The sequence below is a fragment of the Barbus barbus genome (assembly GCF_936440315.1).
Source record: "Barbus barbus genome assembly, chromosome: 7".
In the NCBI taxonomy this organism is placed as follows: domain Eukaryota; kingdom Metazoa; phylum Chordata; class Actinopteri; order Cypriniformes; family Cyprinidae; genus Barbus; species Barbus barbus.
Window position 1 is genome coordinate 12,075,976 of NC_136735.1, and position 12,630 is coordinate 12,088,605.

General features: G+C 35.2%; 1 long non-coding RNA gene across 1 annotated transcript; it reads left to right on the forward strand.

The window, feature by feature from the left end:
• Positions 1–7,953: 7,953 nt before the first annotated feature.
• LOC306872546 lies at positions 7,954–12,221 on the forward strand. The gene is made up of 3 exons (XR_013784420.1): positions 7,954–8,300; positions 11,140–11,272; positions 11,442–12,221. It is a non-coding gene; the product is annotated as an uncharacterized lncRNA (long non-coding RNA).
• Positions 12,222–12,630: the final 409 nt, after the last annotated feature.

Sequence of the window (12,630 nt, forward strand, 5' to 3'; positions counted from 1 at the left end):
GAGCCGCTCATCCACAGAGCCAAGTTAATGTAACTCTCCAGCGACTCCTCGGGGTCCCAGTAGGGCATCAGGGTCTTGAAGGGCTCGGCCAGGCCTCCATGAAAGAAGACCATGAGGCAGGTCTTCTCCAACGCCGTCTGCCGAGCCAATCCTCTGAAGTCCCTGACGTAATCCTCAATGCTCCGGTCTCCCTGGCGGATGCCAAGCAACCTTCCTGCTGGACCCATGATTGCTGGGTTCGTTCTGTCACGGTACGCCCCCAGGAATGGCGTGGAAAGACGAGGTCAGGGTCCAAATGCAGGTAAGGCTTTTAATAATATAAACAACAAAGGCCAACACGGCACAGCAACACTTAAACACAGCAGATGACAAGACATAAACAGATAAGTACGAACCCAGGCAGAGTGGTGGGAGAGGGGAGACTAAATAGTCTGTGGCAAATGGGGAACAGCTGTGGGTGTACTGAGTGTGATGATGATGCGGCAGGTGTGTGTGATATGGCAGGTGTATGTGATATGGGAGATGAGTCCGGGAGAACGGGAGATGGCGGCCTCCTGTGGGGCCAGGGAGAAGTACAGGACCCGGACTCGTGACAATCTATCTATCTATCTATCTATCTATCTATCTATCAAACTTTAAGCTTTTCAAACTTCTTTAACTTTTTTTAACTTTTCAAACTCTTTTAAACTTTCTGGTCCGACTTTCTCAAGCCAACTTAAAGTTTGTCTCGACAAACTTTTTTATCTAGTTAATTTATGTTATTACATTTATAGTTACACTGTTGACCCATCCCTTACACCTTAACCCACCCTTAAACCTACCCATACCACCAAACCTGTCCCTAACCTTACCCGTATCCCACCTCACTAGCAGCAGAAGTGTTCTGCAATACAATATGACCACAATAAGTACATTGTACTTATTTTTTGATGTAAGTACATAGTTAAGGCCACCTAATATAAAGTGTGACCGGACTTTTAAATAGATTAAACTACATTTTAAAATACTCGCAATCAGACAACAGTTACGTTTTTATGGATCACATGATAACATATTATTTACAAACTAGCAAAAAATCTATTAATAATTTATTGATTCTCCCTAATTCCTATTTTTCATATTTTAAATGTTCCTTTCTAAAATAGCCTACCACTTATATACATGTCTTCTGATTTTTGTTTATTTTTTTATTTTTTGTGATCAACTTTTTATTGTAGAAAGTCTACCAATTTTGTGGAAATTAACACAGAGATCAGTCATTAGTCAGGTAGCTACACAGTATTTGACCACTGGTCTTAGAAAAATCATTTTAGTTTTAAGAAGTATTTCAACATTGCATCAAATACTGATGAACACATCAATTTTTATTCGAATTACCACTCAGTTGGTTAGTTAACTTTTTTGTCATCTGATCCTCTTTCACCTAATATATTTTATATGAGTATATCCCTGAGATTTAAAATAAATATTTAATAATGAATTGCCACATTTGCATGTCCATGGCTCTCTGGCGTTGGTTATGGGCACACGACATGCAGGTAAACTATTTCATTTGTTCAGTAAGTGCTTAATTTTGATTCATTTTAAAATCATTTGTTAATAATTTAACTTAACAATTTAACGAAGTAATTCATTATCAGCTTTTCATTGAACACATAAACCCTCTGCAGTTCCTTCACAAACCAAATTTGAAAAAATAACAAATGGTTTGATAACAACAAATTGAATATATTTTTTTCCGTTTTGTATTTTTATATCAAGATTATCTTATTTAAATCAATGTGAAAACAAGATAGGTCAAAAGTAATCTAAAAGTAGTCTGATTATATTACATAAAATGTGTAATGTAATGGATTATGTTACTAACTACAATTTGCGTCATGTAATTTGGAATCCATAATGGATTACAACTTGTAAGTAATCTACCCAGCCCTGGAAACCAAGTGGCATTTCTAAACACATTTCTCAAACAGACCAAAATCGAGGATAAAAAAAAAAATAAAAATAAAAAATTTGGACACCTTCTGGTTGTCAAACTTAGTGGAGCATTTGTCCATCATAATAAATATGGAATTATAACTGTGGGTGGTCTGCTAGGTTGATAAGTAATTTCAAAAGTCAAATTATTTTTTATATGTCAATTGGTTTGTTGTTATCCAATGCAATGAAATTTATATATTCATTCATCAGGTGTGTTTTAGCACTACTTTTTGAGGCCGCAATGTGTGACCTGTATTATCAGTATGAGATAATTTATGACTGTCAAATCAAGGGTGAATACTTATTGTGTTAACTTGTGCAATTAAGGAGTGCAAACAAATAAAAGTCAGACAAACAGGTAAAAACGTTGAGCCCTGTGATTATACAACAAAGAATGTGCAATTAAACTAACAGCATTAGATCCACGTGCCATGCTGTCTCTTATACTACTAGATACAAGTTTTTATTTCCCCTTTATTCCATCAGTATTCCATCAGTATTCATGGATGGTTAATTCTGAGAGACAAGAGGCACATTCGGCTATTAATAAAACAAAGATTTTTGGAATCATATCAGACAGAGACAACCACTCCAAATTTATTTGGCTGCAGTGTGTTGGCTTGTGAATAGATATTATTATAGAAAGGTGATTTTGGTGTCATAAAGACAAATGTCTTGGCAATTACAGAAATTACCATTTGTATAATACAACTTAACACCACCTGAGCCAAATATTTCAGAGCGCAAAAAGTGCATTCTGAACGCTATGTTTGCAAAATGTAAGCCGTGTGGGGAGATACTAGATGTAAGATTTAGCAGAGTTAATAAATAATTCTGTTTATAATGAATTATGAATAACTCCTTTATCTACTTAACTATTTTACTAGACCTTATTTATGCTATGGCAAACAAGCTCTTTATACAAATACAGCTACCATACACCTGTACAGCACAGTATTCATTCAATATTCATTCAGTAATAAATAATTTGTACCTTAGTTTACAAATTAAAGACATACCAGCTGTTAAATATGATCAATGTGAATATCTGATTATTATCTTTAATCCCTTTCAGACTCAAATTGTGTTCCAAGGACAACAGATATGGCCATTGCTTTTATGAATTACATGTAGCATGTTGTATTCTGCATATCACTTTTGCATACAATGAGACCAAACTGTCCATTTCAAACCCTTTTAAAAAAGAAATGACTCATAGATTGACTTGGCAACATCCAATCTAATTCTCCCTTGAGACTGGGTAAAAACTATAATAAAACACCAGAGAAAAGTGATGTCCATTGGAATGGACACTGGGTCTGGATGGGTTAAAGAGTGATGTGTTTTCACAAATGAGGCCCCTAAGTAGGGTCTTTAAGTCGTAGAGGTGATTGCAGCTGCCTACATGCAGTAGATGCAGAAATTCTCAAACGCTCAACATTTCTTCAGAAATAATAGCCATGTACTTTTGTATTTCAGATGTTTCTGAGAAATGTTTACTTGACCCCACCACCCTGTTGGTGGCCTGAAGCTATAAATTCAACACACTGTTTTCATTCAGTATTTTTTTCCTTTTCCCTTTTTTTTCTGTGAGAATAGAGCAGAAGGCTTGTGTACACTGTTCTTGTGTTTCACTAAACCTCAGGCTGTTAAATTGTCTTTTACAATTACCTCCCCACACACAAGAAGGACATTATGTAGGCTCTTGGGAGATAAGAAGCTTTTCTTTCTTATAAACAGTAGAACATCTTGTGAACAAAACAAGATAACAAGGTCATCAAAAGTGCTAGTTGTGCTTTAACTTCATTGTCTGGAGGCACAGTTCAAGCACACAGTATAGTTAAAACAAAAACAAACACATTATGAATGTTCCAGGGCTTTCAACAATATGTTATCACACATGTAATGACCTGATGTAATGATAGCAAAAAAAATAAAAAATAAATAAAAATAAAAAAAGGATTGTATGATATCACTATCATTCGCATGTTCAAGCAAACATGTTAAGATATATTATATGTACATGTATTATATGCCAAGAAGGTTCCTATACTGTGTTTAACATATGTTTTCATTACTATAGTTTGAAGAAAGTTAATCTAGTGCAAAATATCCTTTCTTTTCCCATCTCAGTATTAGCTATACACATCATTTAAATGAAAGGAAATTAATTCACAAACAAAATCAGTGAATGAACACAGAGACATGTCTAGGGTCTTGAAGATGTCTGAGAAATAACAATATCTGAATTGCTAATAGAATCTCCTTGAATTAAAGGTATTAAAACAAAAGAACAGTCCAAGGGGCTAAAAGCAGTTATGCTGTTTTTTAAGTGTTGCATTTGCCGGGTTTTATAAATAACTCTATTGTCTCTTGTTTGTTTAGTGTTTCGTAGACACACACAAAAAAAGGAGCGTCACATAAACTCAGCCTTTAAAATCATGACTATTGATTTTTTTCCCACTTAGATTAAGGCTAAATATTTTTTTTAAAAAATAACATCGGAGAGAAAATGGCTATGGAATTCTGTTTGAAAGATGAGTAACACAGAATGGGTTATGACTGGGTTTGTAAAGGCCTGAATACAATGTAGACCCAGCCAATCAATACTAGTCAGGTTAAAATTTTAACAAAAAAAGTACAATCCATTAAAGTCAGGTTATGTAACATATGACAAGCAATGAATAGGAAAATCGTTGCACTGCCATTATTACATTCTGGTACAGTTTTGTTATTATGTTAGCACAATTGATAAAGAATTAGCCTGTGGCTGTAAAAGGCATTGATTTAATTAGAGTGGTTTCTGTGCCTACTAAACTATGCACTATATTTCTACCATTCCTATTTTGTTAAAAGCATTTATTTATAGTATAATTAATTACATTTTTTAATGTGAATTAAATTTGCATTTATTTTACTCTACAGACTGAGAGATCCCGAGGAAAAACATGTGCCAATAAAAGGAGAATCCTGATTTAAATTCTGCCCAGGGCACTTTCTTTGACAGCTGTCATTGTGCTCAAAAACCTTTCAGTTTAACTGTCACCTGCTTCAGGGGCATTGTTGCACAGCTGCCCGTGTGCTGTGATCTTTTCTCTCTATCTGTGACTAAGCATTCAAATTCTTTGTTATCTTTCCGGGATGCACCAGGAAACACAGTGTTTAAATCTGCTGCTTAGATCAGTAGCAAGTTCACTACTTAGGAAGTTTTTATACTGCTTTTATACGGTTCAAATCTTTTCAGTACACTCAAACAATTTCCAGAAATTTCCCAAATGAATTTAAAAAAAAAATCAACAGATTATAGCACATTCATTTACGTCATCAGTCTCTCTAGGAGTAAAAAATTTAAATAAATACAAATAAAACGTGTAAAATGTACTGTGCAGGGTTATTTTTGTTTACTAAAACTAAAATAAATAAATGATTATTATTAATAATAATAATAATAATTAAAATAAACATTTTATTTCACCTAGTTCCAGGTTTGTTTAAATTAATGTACTAAAATATCTAAAACTAAAATAAAACTATATTTAAAATGTAAAAAAAAGGGAAAAAGAAAAGAAATAATATTTTAAAAAATCTTATTTTCAGTCCCTTCTGGTAATTGTATTTTTTTTTATTTGCTTAGTCATTTGTTTGTTTGTTTGTTTTGTAATTATATTTCATCCAAAATTTACACATACTGCAACTAGTTCTGATTTTACCAAATGCAATGCAAAGTCCGTTTGAAAAAAGAAATGATTTGGTACCACTTCTAACATGCCTTAGTATATCTCTCAACAACATAGAGCAATTAGGTCAAATATTCACATTCATATTCTCAAGCTTTGTCTGTGAATGTCAATTTGTGTGAATGTCTGGAGAACACAATCAAACTTTCCTTGTGTAAAGTTGCATGGACTTGGGGTCCTAGATGTATTCAAAATGCATTTAGTTTTGTTACTTTTACAACAGCAATAAGGTTCTTGATAACATAGTTTGGTAGATATTGATACAGACGTCAACATTAATGACCACAACATTTTATTCCACTGTTTTAAGGTTTTACAAAAGCCAGCAGTGCGAAGTATTTTGTAGACATCATGAGGATTAATCTGCCTCCCTGTTCTTCATCATGTTTTGTCATACTGTATTGACCTAGATACACAAACAAACTGTATCCAAACAAAAAGACAAATAGTCCAAGACTTAGAAGGGAAATAATGAAAATAAACTCATGAATAATACATCTGCTTGAGTGTGACATACTAAATGAGGTGAAAGGTGCTCCAGTAAAAACTTTATATTGTCATGAATAATAGCTTTGGATTTGGCGGCAAAATCTCCACCCACTCAGAAAGGAAGGAAGCAAACACTACTTTAAATGAAAGTTGTGCGCTATGGAGGCAGAATATAATTGTAAAGATGCAGCATTAGCAAGACGATAATTTAGTTAAAAATAATAATAATAATAATAATAATAAAACCTTTCATCAATTAAACTCTCTCATTTTGAAGTTGGACGCAAATATGACATATGAGTTATATCAATTAAAAAGTGGTATGACAAAACTGGAAAAAATAAAATAAAATAAAAATGTATTATAACAATTAAATCTATTTGTCTTGTTGAGAACTATGAACTCGTAATTTAATCTAACGTTTCATTTCAATTATATTGTAGTCAGCTTTTCTTTTTTTTTGCTTTAAATGCATATTGTTTCTGAAACTAAAGAAACTAGGTGAAAGGTGAAAACTATTCGGTAGTATTAAAAATTATTAATACTGGTATTACCACTTTTGCGTGAGATCTAATTTGAAACAGAATTGATTGATTGATTGCTGAATGATTGATTAATCTTTATTGATTAGTTATTATTCCTATTGACCAATCTCTTGTAATGCCTGGTCGGGATCAGGATACCACACACACTTATTTTCAACACATTCCTGAAGCAAGGATCAAAGCTTACCATTCCAGCGCCCATCGCTCTGAACACCCCCCCCCCCCCCCCCCCTCCTCCCCCCCCCCCCCCTCCCTCGTATCTCCTGGGACATAAAACCAAGGATATATGGAACTGTCACATCTGGCTGCTTTCATCATGAAGTTGGATGAGGAGGACTCCCTTTTTGTCACCCTTGAAAAAAAAACAGAACTCATACTCCCGGATTTTACTTTACATTGGCGCCATAATTCAAAGGCCTGGTTACAGCCGACTCGAACTAAAGACAACTCCCAGCTTTCCAAAAAAAAAGAAAAGTGACCTCCTCTCGAACCCGCGCCCCTCCCAGAGGAAGAGGGAAGCGCGCCTTTTCTGTGCGTTCTCTATCTAACAAAGAGAGAGCCACACCTTTGAATTAGAAACGAATGTTTAAAAGGGACAAGTTATACTGGTTTCTGTGACTGAAATTATACTCGAAAAAAAAGAAACACTATATACAATATATCTATCCATGTATTAAGAATGTTTGTATTTGTGACAGTTATAAGCTTGTTTTGTTATTATTGAAACTCATGGTATTGTTGTAATCATTCAATGCATAAAGGTTACCTGATGACGAGATGTCAGTTCACATGCTCGATGCGATATGTTTATTGAGAATTTAGGATCGTTTAATCAATGCCTTAACTACGAAATTAAGGATAAAGAATAAAGGATATTTGTATTTTGGTGCATGTTAAACGGCTACTGTTTGGTTTCGTCAGAAAGCTAATCTCATGAAAAATATTATGATGAATGAGATTGATCTGTTTTTTCATCAGTGCATGATTACAATACGAATAGAAGTTTGCTTTTTATAAGTATCTTATGTGATAAAATAACTGCGCATAATGTATGTACAACACGCAACTGTGCAGGGCGGGGCTCCGCCCACAGAAACACTTGCGATTGGATCAAACGCCCCGCAGGAAAGAATCCGATTGGATCAAGCGCCCGGAGGCGGATCCCAAATTGGCCCGTTAAAACAGATACACAACTGGAAAAAACGGGTTGGAGTTGAAAACTGAAAAGGAGGCTCACGCACGCCTCGCTCGTCTCTCGTTCTGCTCACGCTGCAAAGCGCTTCTGGCCTCTAAACATCACGGCGGAGCCTTGCAACTGAGACCAAGACTCAGTTAAACTTCAAAAGAACTTTAACATCGGAAGCTAAAGACCTGAATCGACTTCCTGATAGCTTCATCGAGTCAGAACGAAGCCATCCAACCACTGAAGAATAATCCAGTGACGACGAACCACGAGCAGCCAATCCGCACGCGGTCCGTCTTGAACTGAACAGAGAACTGAATTCAACTGAGAAGAGAGAGACTCTTTGAACCGAAAGGAAAAGGAACAGTAAGGCAAACAACTTTCTCTTGAATCTGTTGAACTGGTGTTTATCTTTTAAGAAGTAAAGATAAGGGTTCTTGCGTGTGATTTTCCCTCAGGTTGAAACGAGCATTAAAACCTAAGACTCTCTCTTCAGATACAAAACAACTCGCTCCTATCTGTGTGTAAGTTTAAATCGTCTGTTTTGTGTTGTCTAGTGTGGTAGTATGCTAGAATAGTGAATAAACTTTTTATTAAGAAATCTCTTGTCTGTGCTATGTGATTTTGCAAATCGTAATTATTTGCCAAAAAGATCGCGTTTTACCTAAGCTCATAAACCTGAGAACTAAGTTAACTAGTTGTTTATTTTGATCGTTGGCCGCGAGTAAAATAAACAAAATTGTTAAGAGATAACTTGCTGATATTAATGCTTGCTGGACAAGTCGTTAATAAGGTATAAGTTGGATGTTCTGATTAATATCCATTAATCAGATGACCATCGACTCGTAAGAGTGGTTCCCTAAAAGCTAAAATAAAATAATAATGTGGGAAATTAATTAATAGAATCCTACACTATAACAATGTAATAAAAATAACAAAAAGGGGGGTCTGTCAATATTCACACATTCATTTGGTTTGATTCATTATTTTAAATAAATAAATAATCACGTAAGAAAAAATAATAATGCTGTAATATTTTATACTATTTAAGCAATTTAAACTATAAGTAGCACTTAAACGCATGATTTTTTTTTTTTTAAAAATTATTCTGCAGTCAGATAAGCTTGAAAAAGCAATGTTTTGACTTCAAAAGTTCAATGAATTTTAATTAATAACAAATAACTACAATTAATTTCATTAGTGAATCATTTATTTGAGTAAATGATTTTAATTTTGACTGCCCCAGTAAAAAAAATGTTACAAGTGACCCTGGTCTCCCCTACATGGAAATTATACAGTATGTGCAAGAGGATTACGGCTAGTAAGTGAATATTCAATATGTTCTCAAAAAATATGTAGCGTTAAACAAGTTTTATTCATCCCGACCTTGAACACAGACGCTCCTAAGTGCTAATGAAAACCTCACATTCCTTTCATCAGCAAGGTTAAGCGAAAGAGTCAGAAACACATGCATAACTGATTTAAAATTAACGTGATAATTGCTGAGTCGATGCGAGTTGACAAAAGGCCAACCCCTGAACCAATAAACAGGAGCGCAAATCAGGCTTACTTAAGCTTAGGAGCTTCAGACAGAGGTTGAGAGGGGGATTGCCGGCATATTTTTAGCATGCCTTTTAATTGCCATCTTCACCTTTTCATGTCAGAGCCATTCAAAAGAATAGGCTGACATGAACCCCGCCTTCCTCTCGGTGGACATACATCTCATACTCTTCCAGAACACCGCTGCTTGCAACATCCCTAACAAAGATCACTCGTTCCACCCACGGTAGGCCGCGTTGTACCCCAGAGGCCCCCTGCAAACATGACAGCCTCCGAGCTCCATCTGCCCTGCTCTCTGTCCACATAACTTAATTGCCGTTTTCTGTCATCTAGCTAGGGGAATAATTGACCAGCAACAGAGGCGGCATTTCAGGCCAAGTGAAAGAAGCATTCCAAATTAAAATGCTGCCTGCTCCCATCTTAGTGAACAGGATTGAGGTAGCAAGGTGTTGAACGTGAACAAGATTATTTCTCCTCAAAGCAGAGCCTGCTCACAGGCATGAGACAGCATTAGCAGAAATCACCAATGGCAACGTAGCTTTCAGAAACCTGCATCGATACACCAAAATAAGGCCCCAGAGAAGCAGAAGTGAATCGAATGGTGAGTGGACAGATGTCTCAATATAACCCTGGAAAACAGGGGGTTTTATTTGTATATTTTATCTATTGTGGTATTTTTGAATTTTCAGACACATAAACAGTACAATCACAAGACAGGACAAAACAAAACTGCATAAACAAGAAGGGAAAAAAAAAAAAAAACTCCTTCAATCAGATTAAATTTAGCAGATAACCACATTACCATGGAGAGGCAGAGGGGCATGACATCATAAACAAGGCAAAATTATATTGTAATAATAACAATTATAAAATAATAATAATAATAATAGGCAACAACCTAGGCCTTTTTACCTCACAAGGAAGTTACTTAAGGAAAATGGCCTTAACAATTTGCAACAGTGTCAGCATTGTCACTAGGATGATTGTAATACCTGGAGACAGAAATCTGTTCATCTCAATGGCAGTTTCACAGCAGGCATAGGACCGCTGGAAGTATGTGATTTCGCTTTTTTGTTCATAAGACCACAGAAATTTTTGAGACAATTAACTGAGCAGTAAATAATATGATGTGATTAATTATTCTAAAAGAGTAAGGGAATTAAAGGATAATTCACCCAAAATTGAAAATCCTGTTTACTCAGGTGTTTTGAATAATGCGGATATCCAAACAGTTGACGGTAGCTACTGACTTCCATAGTATGGGGAAAAAACATGAGAAGTCAAGAACACTGTGGAAGTCAATGGCTACTGCTTAGTTACCAAAATTCTAAAAAATATATCTTCTTTTGTGCTCAACAGGAGAAAGAAACAACACGAGAATGAGAAATGTGAGCAAATGATGACAGATTTTTTTGGGTGAATGATCCCTTTAATTACCACAACAGGTGCTCAACTTCTTCTGTGAATTATTTTGTGAATCATGGATTATGGACTTGTATTTTGGCCAGGAGCAACACTTTAACGTTGAAATGCCACAATAATGCATTTGGTTCTTACAAACATGTAGCTTTTCATTCAGAAGACTTTCATTGATAGACTGGAGATGTGTGGCTTACTTGTGGATTATTGTGATGTTTTTTATCAGATGTTTGGACTCTCATTCTGACGGCACCCATTCACTGCAGAGGATTCATTGGTGAGAAAGTGATGTAATGCTGATTTTTTCCAAATCTGATCAGTTGAAGAAACTACTAATCTACATCTTGGATGGCTTGAGGGTGAGTAAATTTATCAGTATATGTTTATTTGTGGGTACACTTTTCCTTTAAACAAATGAAGCAATTGAATAAATGATTTAATGACTCACTCATTAATACAGCCACGTACTGCTGCCTACTGGCATAAAGTAAAACTGCAGAAAGATTCACTGATAAATCCTTATCACAGACTGACAGTCCATCTTGAAAGTAAAAGAAGAAGAAGAAGAAGAAGAAGAAGAAGAAGAAGAAAAAGGCCAACCAGCCAAACTTTGAGCCCCTAGGGGGGAAAAATGCAACTTCAATACCCACCAAGCCCTCAAAGGAAAAACCTGGGTCTAAATAAATGGCTTCTGAGATCTTCAAGAAAGAATAAACTTTTTTTTGTCATCTGGCATCTGCTGTTGAAAATGCACAATCCCTCAGACAATACTTGTGGCTCCAAACTAAATTGTACCAGTTGCTAGACTGGCAGTGCTTCCACAAATTATAAGTGTGAAATTTGCACAGAGCTTTAGAAAACAGAAGGTAACATCAAATGAGTGTAAAGAGAGTGGGTTAAAAAAAAAAAACACACACACCAAAAAAAAAAAAAACCTTGGTTGAGAGATATTTCGACTAACATCTCAAAGCAATCAAAGGACGTGTTTATAATTTCCAAAGATCCAATTTGTCTTTTTGGCTGAAAATAAATAAATATATTAGCAAAGGCAATCATATGAAAAATGCTTTTAGAATTTTTATTTTATTTTATTTTATTTTATTTTTTTTGGCACGTCCTTGTTTGGATCCTTTTGCATTAATTTTTGGGGGACAATAGCTGCCATTTTCAAGTCCATTTTCAGAATAATTTATCCATCTTTGAATGATGAAGTGCCATATAATCAGATTCTTTGTGATAAACAATGAACCTGATATTAATCTCAATGACAATGACAAAATGTTCATGTGGAATAATATATGCCAGATCAAAAAAGAAGTCTCTCTAATGTTGTATTCTTTGTTTCAGAATGGCACATTTACAAATCTTTGCATCTGTTTATGCATGTTAAATCTATCTCATTTCCCTAGCTGTCGTTATGCATCAGGAGGGGGAAAAAATAGATATTCGTGGCTGGCGTAGCTGGCCAGTTCAACGAACCGTGATATTTTCCTACTAAATGTCATAAGGAAAGCTCTGTGATTTAATGTCACTCTAAATCAGAGCCTTATCCATGTGTGTAATATATATATATATATATATATATGTATTTTTTTTTTTCACATTCATCCTCCTCCTGGCTACACACACTCCTATTGTGCGTTGTAGGTGGGCCGGTTGTTGAAGGGCCGATGTAACAATGATTGGTGAGTAAGTGTTATTCCATCACAATACTGAG